The 20,926-nt window shown below is 38.1% G+C and overlaps 1 long non-coding RNA gene across 3 annotated transcripts in view; it reads right to left on the bottom strand.

The window, feature by feature from the left end:
* Nucleotides 1-20,926, bottom strand: part of LOC122807252 — a 1,461,171-nt gene that overhangs the window by 575,032 nt on the left and 865,213 nt on the right. For all 3 annotated transcript variants that reach the window (XR_006365609.1, XR_006365610.1, XR_006365608.1), the window contains 2 exons: nucleotides 19,164-19,215; nucleotides 17,959-18,016 (listed from right to left, as the gene is read on the bottom strand). This is a non-coding gene — a long non-coding RNA (uncharacterized LOC122807252). The remainder of the gene's footprint in view (nucleotides 1-17,958; nucleotides 18,017-19,163; nucleotides 19,216-20,926) is intronic.

Genomic DNA, 20,926 nt, shown 5'->3' with positions numbered 1-20,926 from the left:
TTGGCATTTTAGAAACAGTTCAACCAAATCGAGAGGGGAAATTTAAAAAACTATTTATTGTATAGAGAATGTTATTGGCAAATCCTAACGGATGCCACTACCCCCCCAGGACTTAATGACAGCATATCTGTAAAAGCATTTTAGAACATTGTCAATAGATTTTTTCAATATTATGATTGCATATAGATATATGAATGTTTTAGTTATATTTATAGGACAAATGAAGCATTTATTTGTTTGGTTTTGTTTTTAAAAGGAATAGTTTTTAGGAATTGTGTGTATGTCACTTTAAGTGAAGGCACTTTTGAGAAAAGGCGCCAAATTGTAATGCTATTTAAATGAAAATAACTGTTCTTAAAATTGTTCTGATGAAGCCTACGGTCTAGTAGGTGAAAGCGCTTAACGTGGAGTGTGCAATAAAGCTGTGGATTTTTTAACGGATGTCCGACCTGGTTTGTTTCACTACTTAAAGAAGTTCTACTTTTGATGCGCATCTTTGGCGTTTAGGGTGAGCAGTTATATACGCTGACAACGTTGACTTTTTGGTTCATACTGCTTGAGGTTCTTTACTTGAAAATTTAGCAAGTACAAAACAAATTAAAGTCCAGTTGCAGTAGATGCTTTGAGAGATTTAGTGGAGCAGTAATCTTTGAGTCAGTTTTTTGTTTTTTCTTTTTAACATCAGTCCAAGAAGATTTATCAGTAACTCTCTTCAGAGATGCAGATGCCCATTCCATATCTTCAGGTAAGGAAATAATGTTATTGTTTTTAATAAAAACAGTGGCTTCCTCTAGGGCATTAAATTATCTCATTTCATTCTGATATAGAATTTTTATTCTGGCAGGAAAGACAAGCTGAGTTTTGATGTTATTCTGCTTTAACGATTTTATTAATGGCCAAGCTTTTTTCCTCTGTTCCAAAACCCTAGTAGAATAGTCATTATCAAGCCTAATTGGGTTTTGATTAAATTTTAATGGACTTTTCCTCCAGGCTGATTTTAGAACCAACTCCTTATCCAAATTAGAAACTTTATGAGTATTGATCTGGGAGAAGTAGAGGAGAATGTCAACACTGGCTTTCCTAAAGCTCTATGGGCCCTTTCAATGTCAAAGGACAGACCCTCATTTAAATCTAAAATCTCTGGAATCCAGGTATTCAGGGAAGAAATGATATCTTCTCCTTCAGGTCTCTCAGGGATGCCAAAAATCCTTATATTTGACCTTCTCTCCCTGTTTTCCAGATCATTCACTTTAGTGAGAAGCCAAAAGTTTTGTTTGATGAGAAAATCTTTCTGGCTTTCTTCTTTATTCAGTCTTTCATCAAGATCATTCAGGGATGCTTCTAAATATGTTATACTGGATTGATGATGCTGTATAAGTTCCTTGAAAGAATCTGTTGTAGAGCAGATGTCACAAGCTGCATTTCTTTTTTTTAAAGCCATGTCAGAATGAGGTCTTTGAAGTGCTCATCTCCACAAATGATATATTCTCCTTTATAATTTGACAGGAAAAAACTTTCCTAAGTTCACCAAAGCTACTAATAATATAGTTTATACTTTCATCTATCAATTCTAAGTATTTTTGCTAAAATAAAATAAGTTATTTCCTGTTTTTTATACTAGTTTCATGGAGCTCTGAAAATTATTCTAAGGTACAATGATTTAGGAGTTAGTATAGATAATAACATGGATGTGGGGGCACAACACAACCAGAGTGACCTCTGATTATTCTGTGAAAGATAAAACAAATTAAAGCCATTGAAAACACTCAATACCTAATAACTAAATTGGTTGGATTTCCTTTTTCTTTTTTTTTTTTTTGTATTGTTGCAATTTGTATATTATTCATCTCACATACATCTTCAATGATTCATACTTCTGTAGCCATCCTACTGGTAATGTAAATGTGAAGCAAAATGATTATTTTCTTTGAAAACTTAACATATTGTGTATTGTAGAAATTTCAATATTTTCAGGTGTAATATTTCCCAAGATTTCATAATGTACTTGTAGTATTAAACCGCATTACTTTAAGTAAACCATTGATCATCTTTATTTAAATAATTCATGGATTTGGAAAAGACTTAGAGTCATCAGGAAATGAGCAAAGGTTGAGGATAAGTCTGGCTTATCTCTCTCTTTTGATTTCTATACTAAATTCCAAACTAGTTTCTAAACATATGTAGCTATCCTTTCTTTCTATGATAGCCACCTTATATCATTTAACTTAACTTATAAAAATCTGTTTATTTTGAAACTACAGTATAACCAGCAGAAACATTTCTGCACCTATTTGTTTAATATAATTTAACACTGCACAATGCTTCATTTTGTATTTTTGGCACAACATTAATCCATTTAAAGCAATATAATAGTTATCTTATAATATAATAAATGTATAGAATAGTCACACTAAGTGGCTTGCAAACAACAGAATAAAGTTATGCCAAAGTTAGCAACATGCTCTCTCTCTCTCTAAAGCTAAATTAGCAACTATCTGTAGTGGAATTAGACCAATTGTTTGGCTCTTGGTGAAGCAGAAATCAAATTAAAAGCACTGAGCATTTTGTGGGAGGGTATCAATCAGATGTAACTTGAGGCAGGGGCAGCCCGTGCTATTGGACTGCCGGACTGCAGCCCCCCCCCCAGATGTAAAAAATGAAGAAATTAAAAGAAAATAAAAAAAATAAATAAAAGATAAAAAAAATTCAAAATTCGCGGACGCGCATTAGTCCAGACTGCTGCTGAGACAGTCTCGAGCATGTGCAGACTGTTTCAACAGCAGTCTGGACTGGGAAACATGGAAGAGCAAAATCCCAGAAGTCTATGTATTTGTAACTGCAATAGACTGTCCTGGAAACTCATCGGAGTCAGATTGCAACATCAGCAGTCTCGTCAAGGGAAGATCTCATGATTTGGAGCTGTGGACAGGTGGGAAGATCTCGCAATGTGGATGGGCATGGTTTGCAGCTATGGATTTTGTGCACTAGTCCAGACTGCTGCTGAGACAGCCTGGAGCATGCACAGACTGTTTCAGCAGCAGTCTGGACTGGGAAACATGGAAGAGCAAGATCCCAGAAGTCTATGCAGTTGTAACTGCAATAGACTGTCCCGGAAACTTATCAGAGTCGGACTGCACCGTCAGCAGTCTTGTCAAGAGAAGATCTCATGATTTGGAGCTGTGGACAGGTGGGAAGATCTCACAATGTGGATGGGCATGGTTTGCAGCTATGGATTTTATGTGTGGATGGGGATTTGGAGCAGGTAAGTGTGTGTGTGTGTGGTTTGCAGCTATGGATGTTATGTGTGGACGGGGATTTGGTGTGTGTGTGTGGACTGGGATTTGGTGTGTGTGTGTGGATGGGGATTTGGTGTGTGTGTGTGTGTGTGTGTGTGTGTGTGTGTGTGTGTGTGTGTGTGTGTGTGTGTGTGTGTGTGTGTGTGTGTGTGTGTGTGTGTGTGTGTGTGTGTGTGTGTGTGTGTGTTTGTGTAAATGCCCCAGTTGCTATATACTGGTGACTAGACTCATGGTGGTGTGGTAGGGAATACCTCAGGCTTGAACCCTGTACCTTGTATGCAGGTGTTAAAGACCTGAATTCCCTACCCACCACCATTTGTAAAAAAATTGCAGATTTTTGCCTCATATTTGATCTGTTCCTCATAATATCTGTGGTTTCTAAATGTTGCAATGCTTGATATTTGATGGTGCAGTGGTAGCATTGTTGCCTCACAGCTGCATGTTCTCAGGTTTGATTCTTGTTTGGGGTGCCTTCTTTGTGGGGTCTGCATCTTCTCCCTGTGTTTGTGTGGGTTTGCTTTTGTGTCCTCCCATGTTACAAAGATGTGTCTGCATTATTTCTTCCTGGGCCTCTGCTGAAAATTGTTTTTTTGTTCCAAGTCAGACTGTCCTGATTAACAAATGTTAAATAAAATTGACAGGCATTTGAATTTCAGACTTCAGGTTTCTGAATGTTTAATTCCTTACATATTTGATGGTGCAGTGGTAGTATTGTTGCCTTACAGCTATAGGTTTTCTGGTTTGATTCTTGGCTGGGGTGCCTTCTGTGTGGAGTCTGCATCTTATCCCTGTGTTTATGTGGATTTGCTCTGGTGTCCTGCCATTTTACAAAGACATGTGTCTGCAGAATTTCTCCCTGGGCCTCTGCTGAAAATTGTTTTTGTTCCATCAGAAGTAAAATTGACAGGCATTTGAATTTCAGACTTCATATTTTTCAGAAAATACATAGTAACACAACCTAAGTTTATAAGATGAATATTTGAAATTTGTCCTTATTTTTGGGACTATATTACCCCATTATTGGCTTTGTCCAGTTTTTTTTTGTGCTAAGGTTGACAGCTATGGCAAGAACTGTATTCACTGAATATGTTTGAGGGCTGTATTCCCTCATTACTGGGTTTGTCCAGGTGTTTTGTGCTAAGAGGTTGACAGCTATGGTGAGACCTGAATTCATTAAATGATAGCCATTTAAGTTTCAGTCTTATGCTTTTTCACAAAGCAGCTGATTTGGTGTAGTGGTATGTTGCTCTAACTGTTTTGCACAGGGACCTTGGCAGTAAAAGTTATGGTGGTAACACAGTATTTTTCTTTCACAACGCAACTGATTTGGCATAGTGGTATGTTGCTCTGACTCTTTTGCACAGGGACCTTGGCATTAAAATGTATGCTGGTAACACAGCATTTTATTCTAGCAACTTTCCAAGATTATACAAGCAATGTTTAATGTGTCCCTGGTTTTTGGGCTTTTGACTCCCCCCCAATAAATTTGGCTTTTTCCAGATTTCTTGTGCTGCGAAGTTGAGATGCAGTTGAGTATTGAGTAGATTTTACAAGGAGCTGAGAGCTGCAGGGGAAGAGAAGTTTAGTGCTGCTTATGCTAAGTCAGCTTGCATTGTTAATAGCACAACAGGTTGTGTACTTGCTTTTGATGCAGAAGGTTGTTGGTTCTACTCCCACAAGGGATGAATGCTGCCATACTGAAAAAGTTAAGATACTAACTATGAGCCTGTTATCAGTTTGCCATCCATTTCCTATTGCAATATTACCAGCTTATCATTTTTAATGTAATATAGGCAATTTATTCCTCAGGGGCATCAGACACTTTATTTTTCGATGAAACCATGAAATATAAAGGTGTTTGCTAGCAGCAACCTCTTCATTAGTTACAGATTTATTTAATGTGGAATTAGATGACTTTTTTACTTCTTTAGAGATTGTGCATATTTACTGATAATGGTGGACTGTCGAATTGTGCATATTTACTGATAATGGTGGACTGTAGAATTGTGCATATTTACTGATAATGGTGGACTGTAGAATTGTGCATATTTACTGATAATGGTGGACTGTAGAAGTTTGAGTAGACTTTTATGATGGAAATGTTCTGAACTGGACAGTTTTGTCATTATGGGTGCATGCATTTTGTTTCATTGTTTACTGGAAAGATGTTCTGAATTGGGCAGTTTTGTCATTATTGGTGCATGCGTTTTGTTTCATAGTTTACTGGAAAAATGTTCAAAACAATAGGAAGGTGTATCAAAGAGCACATGTATGTTTCATATGCAAGGGGCCTATGATTTGAAAACAGCCCAGAATTAATCTTTATCTGCCACTGGTAAAATGTATTTTCTTTGAATGTGGGTTTCAATGCTGTTTCAATGAATGTGAGTTTCAAGGGCAGAGAAGTTGTAATGCTAAGTTTGTTTAGCAGATGTCTTAGTGTTTGTGCTGTAAAATGCAAAATAAAACTTTCAAATGAAGTCCAAATCATCATAGAAGTAAATCAGTATGCACATTAGTGTTTATGGTAAATGGGAGTGAAATAGCCAAGTAATGGATCATTGGAATGGCTGCAGGGGGAGGCTCCATTCGACCATGATTTTGTGAGAGGGAAGGGCGGCAAACCTAAAGACGGCCCCAGCTGAACTATACCTCACAACTGTCCAGATTTTCAAAGAATGAATAGATTTTTGCTTCTTATTTTTGGTTTGTACCTCATAAAATTTGTGGTTTTCTGGCAAATCATTTAGGAATGAAGTCACTAAATAATGACACACTGAGTTTCAGACTTCATAACCTTCAGAAAAATGCATGCTAAAGTAAGGCCTGTTGTTCTATCAACTATCTCAGTTTATACAAGAGCAATTTTTAGTACTGTTTATATGTTCCCCCAATATATGTGGCCTTGTCCAGATTTATTGCATTAACAGGTTGAGAGGTACATGCAAATAAATTGCTTTATAGAATTAGGCATAGCCAAACCTCTCAACTGTCCCAGATTTTGGCTCAAAATGTTGCTCTTCCCCCTAATAATCGCTCTGCAAAATAGCAATTTTGGAAGAAAACATGAAGGGTTTACAATTAAGAAATAACTGTAATAATCAGAGTTATAGATTACTTTTATTTCAGAAATGCATGTAGATTCTTTTATTTTGTCAGCTGCTCAATTTAGCAGTACTAATATTAAAGTGTCCCTTCTTTGACAGGTTCCCAGCTGTATTGTGTGGCTATTTTATATTTTTACATCACATTTTTGGTCCATTTTTCATAAAATTGTGGTTTTGTTTGGCAAATTAGTGACATATCATTAAAGACTGAAGTTAGAAAAATAATGACAGACATTTGAGTTTTAGATTTCATACCATTCAGAAAATTCATACTAATGCAAGACCTATTCTATTATCTTTCAAAGTTTATAAAAGCAATATTTAAAAATTGTCCTTATTTTTGGGCCTTTGTCCCACTTCTTTGTATGGCTTTGTCCAGATTTCTTGCTCTGAGGTTGAGAGGTATGACAAATGTGTCAGGGCCATCACAGTCAGCCAGAGACATTTCAAATTGTGACATACTTGTTGCACCCCACTCCCCCATGTAGTGACTCTGGATGTGTCGAAGCAAGACAAGGAGTAGTTATGCAGTGTAAATGTGCAGAGTACCCCCCCCCCCCCCATCTAAGGTAGACACAAGTACTAGAGTGGCTTTTCATCTGTCCTTGATTTTTGCAGAATGGTCTGGTTTCTGTCATATTTTTTGTACTGTTGATTTATGCTTATTACTCAAAGTGCCTGTTGCTCTGTGTTTAAGTAGTAATACTTTAATGACCATCAGGTAAGCTTGGCTGAGATCATAAGATGCAAGTAAGTTTTAATAAGCATACTGTTAAAGAATTGCCAACATTGAAAGCCTTTCTGTTGTTGCCATGTAGAGAATACTTAAATAGATAATGTATAAGCCTTGGGTATTGAAATGCATATGACAGTATTTGTAATAAAGGACAGGATTACATTATTTTAAGAAGCTCATTACACTTGGAGACTTCCAGTCATCTCTGCAGGCTTTACCCATAAACTAAACAGAATGCCAGTCGTGTGGTCCATAACCTGTACAGTAATCCTTTTAAGCAATGTATCTTGAGCTTATTTCTTGTTTGCTTTTCATTTTTTACTTTGATCATGTTTTCCCCATGAAACAAGTAGATAGTTGTCAGGCAGCAGGTCTTTTTTTGGATAAGAAACATTTTTACAAGTGGGGGCATCAGAGATTTCTACTTTCAGCATGTAACTTGGTACTTTAATAAAGCTGAATATAAATTATAATTAGAACTGCAGTGCAAGAAGTGGTTTGAGTTGAGTGCTGCTTGTTTTTCTTATACTTGATTTTGACTGGCATTCCATTAATGTATTTAAAAAGTAATTTATTTTTTCATGCCTCACAACCTTTTTGTTTCCATCTAGATATTACGTAAGCTGTCATGCAGCCAATGCATTGAAATATTTTTATTCTTCTACACTTCATTTTGTCTTGATTGGACTATTATAATGACGGTTTGGCACCCAGGGAAGTGTATTTAGTTAGTTTTTGTGGTTTTGAGCATAGCTCCTCCCCGTTCTCGTTTGTCACACCCCTTCCCATTGACCCCACCCATTCAGCTGTCTCCTGCAGCCCCCCCTTTGATTTGAAGTCACCAGCCGCCACTGACTTGAGGAGAGATCTCATATACAGTAACACAATTTAAAGATGCAGGTGCACATTTACATTACTATAGCCACTCTCTGGTGTTTGTATAAAGTATGAATTGCTTGCATTTTTATACTGAAATTTCATAGATCCACAACAATTACAAAAAAGTTCTTTTGTGCCCAGAATTCATTGCAAACCAAAAGGAAGAAAATGGCATAATTTAAAAGTTCTGAAGAGGCTTATATAGTGGCAAAATGACTTTTAAATTAATAACCAAAGACTAAAAATGTATTATACCATCCCTGTTGGTATGCAAATCTTTATTTAGTACCAGGTTTCTACTATTTGTTTTGTTATAGCAGCTGAATGGTGAAAAGAGATAATAACTTTTCAACTCTTTCTATAAATTAGTAGGCTAAGGCTTTTTATACAATACCCCATCCAGGCATCATAGACAAGCTCAATAATTTGGGTATAAACCCTTTTATCACCTGCTGGATAACCAACTGGCTAACTGATAGGACCCAGGAGGTCAAAATAAGTGAGGTCACCTCCACCAAGAGGTCAATCACTAGTGAAGTCCCCTAGGGCTCGATACTGGGCCCACTCCTTTTCGGCATCTATTTCTCTGAAATGGAAGAAAATGCTGAAGGTTTATGCCTGACTAAGTTTGCAGATGACTTCAAGCTGGGGGTTATCATTGACTCCCCTGCAGACACTAGCATTCTTCAAGAAGGCTTATCTCTGACTAGCAAATGGTGCCAAGGCCATGGATCTTAAACTCAATGCTGAGAAATGTATAATTGTACCATTTGGGAAGCCAGCCATCCTGGTTTATTACATTGTTAATAATATGCCCCTAAGAGTCAATCAAGTGGTCAGGGTATGTATGCATGTAGAAAGTAACCTTACCTTTGACCCACATGTGGACACAGTGGTGAGGAAATTCTTTTATGTTATTTTAGCTTATAAGTAAGGGCATGGCATCAAGGTCCATAGAGGTCATTATCCCACTGTACTCCACCCTTATCAGACCAATCATAGAATACAATGCTCCCTTCGGTATTTGCCTACCTGTATATATGCAGCAACTAGAGAGACCTCAGAGTTTCTTTACAAAATGAATACAAGAAGTAACAGACTTGCCTTATACAGAGCTCCTTAAAGCCCTTTTCCTCTACTCAGTCTTCTATACATTGCTGAGGTGTGACCTGTGCCTGGCTTACAAGACATCTGAAAACCCTAATCATATGAATCTCCTGCATATTTGTAAGTAAAACAGTACCAGAAATACAAGATCTAAGGACCTGAAATTTGTCTGTGACTTAAACAGAGCATACAGGAAAGACAGATATATGTCCCAGAGACTTGCCCCTCCTATGGAACAGTATTCCCATCCATGTGAAGCTGAGATCATCTATTACCCAGTTTCTGAAAACCTAGACCTATGGAAGGGGAATAGGAAATTTACACCAGGCCTGGCACCCATGTCCCTTATTGACAGAGGTAGTTTATAAATGCCTGGCCCTCAGTGTCCTGTTTGGATACAGGACATTGGTGTTCTTTTGAGAAAACTTAGTTAGGCTTGGAAAGGTCACCTGGCTCATTAGCCTAGTAACACTCTATGAATCTATGAATACTACCACATCTCCATTGTACAGTTGAGACAATACACCTCAAAACTGGAAGGAGAGTGACTCTCAATAAGCTGTGATGGAATATTTGCACACTGTTAAAGTATTCTAGTGTACTCCACTTAGACTGACAAACTGTACAGGCAATAAAACAGCAATAAATGTATGTCGGTTCGATTCTCAGCTGGGTTGCCTTCTGTGTCGAGTTTGTGTGTCCTCCCTGTGATTGCGTGGGTATTCTCTGGGTGCTCCGGTTTCCTCCCACATCAAAAAGACATGTAGTAGGTGGATTGGACACTCCAAATTGGCCCTAGGTGTGAGTGTGTGCGTGTGTGCACCTTCTGTGGAAGGTTGGGCACCGGGATGGCAACTCGACACCATAAAAACTCTACTGCCAATCATGAGCGGACAGATCATCCGCTGTGGCGACCCCTAACCGGGAAAAGCCGAAAGAAGAAGTCAGTATATAAAGTGAGGTACAGAACAAGCAAAGTTTATCATCATTTGTCACTTAGTATTGTTTAAAAGTGTTTTTTTTTTTTTTGTTCCATACAGACATGGTAAACACAAATGTCCATGCCAAATGATGATATTTTGGTATGCACAGGGGGTATCTAGTTATATCTCTTTAAAGCTCTTTTACGTTAGTATGCAGAACATTGCTGGCACAGTTATGCCAGATCTATATAAGCTGTCCATACATAAAGTAACAAAGGGCATGCCAAACTAACAACAAGCTGGATATTTGCTTAGTGTATGTGAGCTGAAAAATTACACACCACTGCATAGATTTTGTTATAGTTTGTTACTGGAATTTGAAGACTATGGTCAGTATTGACCAATTTATTTTAAAGTTTGATGCATATGCAAGTGCAACACAATCATCAAATGTATATAATATCTGTTGTGCTTGATATGTCAATTTACTTTCACATTCATCTCAGTTAAGCAGGCTCACTGCAGCTGCAGATATAGTATGTTACACCATAGAAAGTGAAAATCTGCTTTTCTTTTTGGATATATCTACTGTACTTTAAAGGGGTGAGATACATATGTTTCCTATTGTACAGAAGACACAAAAAGAAAAATCTAGCAAAGCTAGATTTTTCACTGTGTGATACATTAAACCTCTTGTATTAGAGGCAACATGGGATATATGCAAATTAACCTTTAAGGATATCAGGTGCTTCAACTAAATGTCAATTCTGAATGTCCATGACTTTTTCTTTTAAGTCTAGTTATGGACAATTACAGTCCAATAAAGCCAAACCCCACTAACTGTGGATATGCATGTTTCTCCCTTCTTATGGCATCATCAGCACAGCATAAGTGGAATGTTTGACTAACATTTGGAAACACAGGGTTGTGGTAGCCAACTGATATCCATAAACATTAGGGTGTCTGCAAAATATCCCAGCTAACAAAATAAAACAATGACTAAAAAGGTCACGAACAAAAAACAATGGGCAAAACACATTGCATGGGCCTATTAGGAAAAATCTAGAGAGCATTTCATGGATAGTATAAAGGATAGACCAGGGCAGGTACTAACCTCACCAGATTGAATGATACAAGCATTTAGATAATATTTTGAAGAAACAGATAAAAAATATGAGTGAGGAGGCAGATACCAGAATAGTTCAAGAATACAAGAATTACAAAGTTTATATGTGAGGAACGCCAGCAAAAAATGACAGACCTATTACAGGAGATTCAGATAGAATTACAGAATATAAAAAAGTGTTAAAAGCTCCAGACTCACTTCTCTACTGCACAAATGTTTGCACACTGTCTAGATTTTTGCCTCATATTTTGGGTCTTCTCTTCACACAATTTGTGGTTTTCTGGCAAATCACCGAGGATAAAAGTAATTAAATAATGACAGGCATTTGAGTTTCAGACTTTATATCCTTCAGAAAATGTATGCTAACAAAGTACCTTTTTTTCTAGCAACATTCTATGTTTAGAAGGCCAATATTTAAAATCTGCCGCTATTTTTGTGCCATTATCTCCCCTCATTATTTTTGGCTTTGTCCAGATTTCTTGTGCTAAGAGGTTGTGAGGTATAGCTTTGGACCCATAGAGGTTTCCTTATGAATGTCATAAGTAGACTAAAAAAAAAGTGGCATTAATATTACTAGACCAATGTGAACATATGTGGAGGAGGCAAACAATTTTGGGGAATATGAGACATGCTAGAATTATTGCAATACAAAAGTACAAGGGAGACAGAAAAGATAAAATTCTGGCAAAAATTCTAGCAAAGTTTTGCCCAGAATATTTAGACCAGAACAAAATGGATTTATAAAAGGTAGACAAAATATAGATAATTAATGGGATCTGACCAACTTTCTTTAAAGACACCAAAGAGGGTATAAGAAATCAAGGATTTGACATCCAAATGACCTATGATACAGGGAATAGTTCCTCTTTGACGTTCTGCAAAGAAAAAAAAGTTAATGAACTGACTTGGGGAATTAAGATACTGTATGATGTTTTCACTTTTTAATATATCCATAAATTAAGATATTTCAATGCAGAAGATCATTTGGGGCACGAGACAGGGGTGTCCACTTTACATAGGGCCTTTTTTCTTTGAGTGATAGAATAAGTGGCCTTAGAAATACAGAAGGTTTTAGAAAAGAGTTAGATGATAAGTGGCATGGCCATGTTTGAAATATATGCTGATGATTGCATATGTGTGTGTGTGTGTGTGTGTGTGTGTGTGTGTGTGTGTGTGTAAGGTAACATATATGTGCTAAATTCTTGTTCAGTTTCTAGCTAAGCAGTAGTATGGGAATCAGAAGTCATATGACCAGATTTATTTATTTATATTTATTTATTTTAAATTTGTTAACCAGGAAAGTTCGACAGGATTCAGGTCCATTTTCAGCAGAGACCCAGGGAGAAAAGCTCCAAATAAACAGATACATAAGACATAACAGTTGGAGTTTTTTATACAATTACATATAGATACATGTTCCAGATTTGTTGGAATACATATATAAAAACTTTATAATTATTAATTCTAATATTAGAACATAAACAGTTGTAGTAGCTAAGCAAGGTAGCATTTCATTCAGTAGTATAATACATTAGAATGAGGCAGCTGATTTTATCCACTTTATTATAAGACAGTCTGTGATGTCATTCTGTAAGCCAGCTCTGTAATGATATTTTAATACTAAATGAGAGACTGAAATCTCAGAACACTCTGTTCTTGGACCCTGACAAAGAAGGACCCCTACTCTACTTCATCTTGCCTTGTTCTACTAAGTGACCAGAGAATAGTAATTCTTTAGATCAGTCAGGAAAATATAGTGAGATTAGTTAAGTACTATTTTTCTGTATCTGTGTGAATCTATTCATCTGTGTTATTTTAATATTTCCTGTGGCTGAAACTCTGGTGTTTTTACAAAGAGATATTTAATATTTTATTATTTATTTCTAAATACATTTAAACTTTTCATTGTGGCTGGTCCTTTAGAGAATATTTTAACCTTTGAGAGTAGTTATAGCTATTTGGTGAGTCCGTGGCCAATCCTGAAAGCCTTACTGCATTGGTGAAACACTACAATGTTCTCTTGAAAGCCTTACTACATTGATCAAACACTGCCATTTGTATTAACCTTAACTTCACTCTAGCTGATTTTGGAGTGTCTGGTGGCAGTGTGACTGCCTTATAGTCTGGGCAGAAGGGGGCATAGCTATTAAATCTGTGCCAGGCTTTCCTAGGTAGGTGTGTGTGTGTGTGTGTGTGTGTGTGTGTGTGTGTGTGTGTGTGTGTGTGTGTGTGTGTGTGTGTGTGGCAATCAAATATCAGAGAATGTGTGTGTCAGCTGCTTAGAGCAGGGACATGAAGCACTGGTTTCACATAGAGGGTACCTGAGGACTTGGCTTGGATACTCGGCTGACAACTCAACTCTATAGCTGTGCCACTGGGCAGTCTTATTGGGGCCCTGAAGAGAGAGAAAGAGAGAGAGACCCAGACCCAGGAATGAGTGTGTTCACTGTATACTCTTAAGGAAAAATGTGCTTGATGCAGAGAGCTGCATCTGGAAATACTGTGTGTATCTATTTTTTCCAAATGAACGTCCTTCTACAATGTCAGTGATGAGGATTCAGGCTTCTTGATTACTGGCCCAAAGAGGGAATGTCACAATAATAATGTCCATTTGTTAACCAGGTAGGCCCACTGGTCACACAGTCCCTTAATATAACCTGGGAGCAATATCTGATTAAGTGATTTGCTCAAGGTTACACACTGAGCAAATGAGGGCTGAGAGAATCAAACTCTGTACCACAGGAACTACACAATGATTATTTTTTTATTGTATCTGCTTTATTTTCTGAAAAAAAAAAAAAAAAGCAAAAAAAATACTTGTTTTCCTGCCTTTCTAAGCTAGTATAGTCCAGTTTTCAGGTTAGTGCTGAATTCAGGGCTGTGTTACAAGTTTCTGTGTTTGACCATACCTTGTTTGGATAGAAGGAAGTTTCTTTGTTCACTGTGAGAGAGGGAGCTTTGAGCAGCCTATCTGTCCCTGGAGGAGTGATTTCAGCCCAGATGTTAGTAGTTTATTGGCCATTTTGGGCTAATTTCTATCTCTTTCATTTCCCTGCTATAAAAACTGCATTTGTGAGGTTTTTGAGCTAGTATACAGCTCAGCAAGCTCCTGCCTGGTGTCCTGCAGAGTTTTACATCAGCAGAGAGACAAACGAGAGACTTTGGAGTGATTAAGTACTATGTATCTGCATTTTCTTGCTGCCTTTAGCTAATTCCACCTAAAACACTGATTTTCTAGAGTTTCTGTGATTTAAAAAGCTTGTTTCAGCTACATATTGTACTTATTTTACTGCCTGCATTTTAACAAAGTCATTTTTTGTGTTTAAATTACCTGTTTAACTGTTGTAGGATACACACTCAATTGTGATAGACACTTCTGTGCATTTAAAGTGTTTTTTTGATTGTATCTGCTTTATTTTCCATTTTGTCCATTTTGGGCTAATTTCTATCTCTTTCATTTCCCTGCTATAAAACCCAAATTTGCATGGTGTTGCGCGCCAGGCAGTGCCGGTTAGCTAGGGTATAACTATTCCCAGCTCCACAAAGTCTACTCTTCAATTTTTCCCTTGGAACTAGACAAACTTTCAACTTAAGCACTCAAACCATTCACTTCTCATCCCGGTACTTGCTCAAAACTCATAGCAAGCACTAATAAACCTTAGCACTAGACCCCCCCCCCCGCTATACTGTAGAGAAGGACAAGGCTCTCTATTCGACCTTACCAGCCAATCAATAAAACAGTTCACTTTACCTATTCAGGCATGTCCAAAGGGAAGTTTGCTTTTGAAAAGTTTTTCATGGTAGTTTCCTTGATTGCGAGTGGGGGCGGAATGTGGATATCTGGAAAGGTTCACAGCCCCCATGCTAAAGGACAACGCTGTCCAAGCTGCTGAATCCCTTACAAAGGAACTCTATGAGCTCCTGCAAGAATGCATGGATCATGCTATCCCAAGAAAAAACAAGACTCACTCTTCCAAGAAAAGGAAACCAGTCTGGTGGATCCCTGCCATAAACAAGCTATACAATAGAAGGAGGAAAGTAGTACAGAAAAGAGTAAAATCCCAAGAAGGAAGGACATCCCTGATCAGTATCAGCAAGAAACTATGATCCCTTATAAAATCATCCAAGGCTAGCTTCAAAAGAAAAATTGCCAAGGACTCCAAAGATAACCACAAAGCGTCCTTTAGCTATGTCAAGAACCTAAGTGAAAACTCTCAGATCTGCACTGAATTAGTGCAGAATGGCACAAAATTCACTGAACCGACTGATATTGCCAACATTCTTACAGACCGGTTTAGTGCAAACGTCACCCCCCCTCTCACCCCCTAAAGGGCCCATAACCATACCAGAAGAATGTAGAGGCCTGGCAATCACTAAGACACAAGTTAAAACAGCCCTATCAAAAGCCAAAAACACAGCATCAATGGGACTGTATGGTGTCCCAGGCTGTGTCTTACACAAGCTCCAAAATGAACTAACCCCTCACCTAAGCACACTGTTCAAACTCAGCCTCTCTGCAGGCTCCATACCCATAGCATGGCACACAGCAACAGTTATCCCACTTCACAAAGGTGGAGCCACACCAGACCCCAGGAGCTATCACCCTATAAGCCTGACTAGCCTGGTCTGCAAGGCTATGGAGTGCATCATCATGGAACTCATTAACAGAGACATTGGGAACCTCCAAACATTGGTCCCTACCCAGTTTGGCTTTGTTAAGGGCAGATCATGCCTCCTAAACCTGGTGGACTTATTTGAGACAGTTACCAAGGCTTTAGAAGAGGGACAGGAGATCCACACAGCCTACTTAGACTTTACAAAGGCTTTCCACACCATTCCCCATTCTGGTATTATAGACAAGCTCACCAGCCTGAACATAAACCCCTACATCACAAGATGGGTTGCCAGTTGGCTCACAGATAAAGCCCACAAGGTGAGAGTTGTAGGCTCTAGATCCGGCTCTAAACCAGTTACAAGTGGCATCCCACAGGGCTCAGTCCTGGGACACTTCCTGTTCGGTATATACTTCTCAAAGGTAAAAGCAAGCACAGGAGGACTATGGCTGACCAAGTTTGCAGATGACTGCAAACTGGAGGCCATAACTGACTCTCCAGCTGATACAGACATCCTCCAGAAGGGTCTCACTGAGATGGATACCTGGTGTCAAAATCATGGCCTCAAGCTAAATGCCAAAAAGTGCATAATCATCCCCTTTGGAAAAAACAAAGTACCCGTGAACTACCACATACGTGGTAGTCCCCTAAATACAGAAAATGTAATGAGGGAGCTGGGGACCCAAGTAGATAGTAATCTCTCCTTTGATAATCATATTGCCAAGGTGGTTAGAAAATCCTTCTATGTGGCCCACCTAATCAAAAAAGGGTTCACATGTAGAACAAAAGAGGTTGTTATTGTGCCTCTCTACTCATCACTGATCAGACCCATCATAGAGTACAACACCCCATTTGGAATGTACCTTACAAGACACCTGCAACAGCTGGAAAGACCACAGAAGTACCTCACCAAGAGGATTACTGGCCTCAAACAGATGCCCTATGCAGCCTGACTGAAGAAACTCCAGCTGTACTTGGTTGCATACCGCTTACTCAGAGGTGATCTCTGCCTGACATACAAGACCATGTCCAACCCCATGCTCCACCTAAAAAAAAAACAAACCCCCAAGAGCCACACATTCTAGGGATCTAAACCTCACCACAATGATAAACAGGATGTGTAGGAGGGATAGATTCCTGTCCCAGAGACTCCCCATGCTTTGGAACAGGATTCCAATCTACATTAGGCAGAGCCCCTCACTAACACTCTTCAAGAGAAACCTCAACGAGTGGATGAGAAACAGAAAATTTACCCTGGGGATCATTGCAGTGGCTCTGCTAGACACAGGCACAAGGAACTAATGGCTCTGCTGGTCAAAGGCACAGGGAACTAATCTAAGGGGGCGGCAAAAGCTAACCCATTCTGGCTAGGCTTATAGATGCCCTCGGACAGATAGCCTAGTACTTACCTATGAACCTATGAACCTATGATAAAGTTATGGCTTGGCTAATCAGTGAGGATGGGCTTAGAAAATGGGGTTGTCTGTTAGAGATGACAGAAGTCAATTTGATTCAGTTTCTCAAAACGCACAAAAGAAAAAAAACAGAAAAGAAACACGCAAAGCAGGCACCTTGAAGTAGTAAGTCCGGAACACAAGTTCAATGTTCTCTTAAATGAATTGCACTTTCATATAAAACGGGTCACCAAAACTCTGTAGTTAGCGTACTAACCACAAGCAAGAGTACGGAAACGTTTCTCAAAATATTAAAGGAGTAGTTAGGTACAGTGAGGTATGACCTTATTAAGGAATATGGATGGTGTAAGCGACAAATAAATCAGATTTTAACTTGACTTGAAGATGTCTGCTTTTACTATGGTTGCAGTGGATGCTGGTTAACAAGAATGTTTGGTGAGCTTTAAATCTACTTTAGCTTTTAAGCCTGTCCTGGTGAGATGGATGGGAGGGGGAGAACATCTGACATAGTTACATGCCTGGGCACAATACATACGCATATTGCCTCATGTAATTACTAATAGGAGCTGCCATTGCCAGCAAATGCTTGTCTTAATTCTGCTGTTGTTTTCTATCCAAACTTTCTCTTAATGGATCACTTTGCACCTCCTCTTATCAACTGTATATATTGCATATAACGTATACACTTTGATCCTAACAGGTTGCCACATTGAAATTCTTCACAACATGGAACAAATTACAGAAAAATTACAGTACCTTCTGTATAGCATCAAATGTCTGGACTGCTCTTCCTCTTCCTTCCTGGTAAGAATCTCTGAAAATATAATTAATTCATTTCACTGGTCTATCAAAAGAGAAACAGACAAATCCTGCTGATATAGTCCCCAAAATATACAACATGTAACCTTGCAACTGCTCAGACACTTCAGTTAACACACGGCACTTGCAGAAGTATTTTGCCCCTTTTGGTCTCACTAGACAGTTCATTCACATGTATGGCAAGGACTCTTCTGAGAATACTTTGCCTGGAGATCTCATATAGTCCATTCATCCTAGAGAGTGGCTATTAGCCTGATGGTAATTACCATTTGCTTCCTTCTCATACAAGAACTCACCTCCCATTGGTTATCTTACTCTCTTACCCCCATATCATGTATAGTCACCCATTTTGAAATGCAGAGATTTACTCTGACTTAGGATTAGTGCAGCATATAATGACTTATAATGTACATATAGATGTACTCCTAAGTTCTCCTCTTGGCTTAGCTGTCTGATACTTTAACTTTGTACCTGGACTGGAGCCATAACTGCTCATACTTATTCAGCTTTTTTCTTTCCTTTTTTTGTGTGTAATTTTAGGTGACCATGGATTTCTAACTATATATATTTACGTCCTTAGTGTAGCGACTTTATGTAAATTGCTTCTGCATTTTGTTTTGTTTATATTTGAGCTAAATTGTGACCAGAAGGGATTTTTTTGGACCAGTTTACTACTTGGTTATCAAACAAATGAATAAAAAAATGTCTAATCCTCACTCCCATCTTTGCTGAAATTATGTGGCACATTGTCAGTAAACAAGATGTATTAGTTCAGCAAGCCATGATAAGCATATTTTAATGAATGTAATTGCAGACAGTTTCTTTTTTTTTTTTTTGGACTTAAAGTACTTTGCTTGTCATCAGCATTAGACAGCTGTCTAGCTACAGTGTTATTAATTTTAAAAATACAATAAATGTTCTACTAAGCTTGGGTCTTTTGTATGTTACCTTTTTAAGGTAGCAAACTGTTGCAAATTGACACAAAATGTAAAGTTCCCCATTTCTAACAACCTAAAAGCTAATCAGTTTTTAAGTCTTTTGGCCACAAAAGTAGCAAGCCATTCCTGTGTAATGCATTTTTATAACCAGTTATAATAACAATGCAAGCCATATTAATATTATGCAAAGTATTTTTCACTTACTGAGAAAGGAGGATGCAGTGTCTTCTTGCTTTTCCAGAATGTCACTTTTTTTCTGCAAATTACAAAAAAAAAATAAAAGTATTGAAAACTGAAATGATGCTGGCATGTTGAGCAGAAGTAAATGGATGAGGGTAGAAGAAAACAAAGTTAAATGGTACAAGCAACTTCTGTGTTTTGTGTGAGTGTGTGTGTCTTCACACATACACCCATATGCGTTGTATGTGTCACAGTAGACTCACAAACACTTCAATGTTTACATAAGAAAAAAAAAGAATGATAATACTGTTTTTTTTTTTTTTTTTTTTAAATCAGAAACTAAATGATAAGTGCTGTTGTATGAGATCCCTTCTGGCTATTTTAAATTTGCAAAATAATCCGTCTGCCTATTGTGATATTTTCATGTATCTTGTAATGACATCTATATTATTGCAGAACCATGTCTCACAGTACAGATTAGAGCCTATTGTGGTCTGCATCAAGGCATATTAGAACTTAATACATAGGATTAGCCAATTAATATGAGAATTTACAAGGTATTTTCCCTGGCAATTGGTGACTTAGGTTTATAGTGACACGTGCCAGATTCTCAGCTGAAAGACAAAATAATTAGTCCACATCTCCTTCCTTAATTGAAAGGAGAATTTGTGCTGAGACAACACTGGCTTATTTCAAATTTTACAGCAACATGGGACAGGAAAAGTTAAACCACACTTTGAGATGCAGGATGTGCAGAAATGATGCAACCAGCCTTTACTGGGGCATATTATACCTGCAACTATAGCACGGGTGATGGACGGTGGGTATATGGAAAAATCACTACTTGTCACAATATAAAAAATTAAAAAAAAAATTTCTTTACATTTTGTCATAAATTGTACAATTTACTATTCAATTACATGAAGTTGGCATTAGGATCAGTAATTTTTAAACACAGCAGGAAAAAAACTTGCTGAGTATGGAAGACATTAAAAGAAACCACTTATATACTGTTTTTGTGATGTGGCCATTTTAAAAAAGATCACAACTAACGTACAAAGGATGTGCAGAATGATGCCTTTTATTAATTTACTGATATGGGAGAGTGCTGCACATGCCCAGTGTAATGTCTTCCCTGAAGAAACCCTGTACAAACATGTTAATAGCAGAATAGAGGCATCTGTATCCACCATGAAGACATACAGACCTAACTCAAAAAACAAGACACTCTGGTCGAATCACAAAGACAATAGGCTGTATAACAGAAGGAAGAAAATCATGGCAAAAATTAGGAGGTGCAGCACCCAGCAGGATAAAGTACTCTCATCAAACTAAACAAACAAATCAGAGGACAAATAAAGTTACCAAAGCCAAATTTGAGGTAAATTTGGCCTCCCAGGTTATATCCACAACCTCAATGGCAATACACAGTTGTGTGCAGAGCTCATTGTAAATGGAGCCACCTATACTAAGCCAAAAGATATAGCAAGCCTGCTGGCCAATACGTTCAGCTGCAACTTTACTCCTCTCTTCCTCTCAAACTTCACTCAGGAAATATCATCAAATATAACTCCCCCTGCTATCACTAGGGAACAGGTCCTTAATGCTCTCTCTAAGACCAAGAACACTGCATCAATGGGGCCAGACAATATCCCAGGATGCCTTCTAAATAGCAGGAAACATGACCTATCAGTTTATCTGGAATTGCTATTTAACTGCAACCTCCAACCAGGCTTTATGCCTCATGGATGGAGAACAGCAACAGTCATCCCTCTGCACAAAGGTGG

This window comes from Protopterus annectens, chromosome 7.part0 (genome assembly GCF_019279795.1).
Source record: "Protopterus annectens isolate FY-2018-M chromosome 7.part0, PAN1.0, whole genome shotgun sequence".
In the NCBI taxonomy this organism is placed as follows: Eukaryota; Metazoa; Chordata; order Ceratodontiformes; family Protopteridae; genus Protopterus; species Protopterus annectens.
This window is presented reverse-complemented; position numbering and strand designations above follow the sequence as displayed.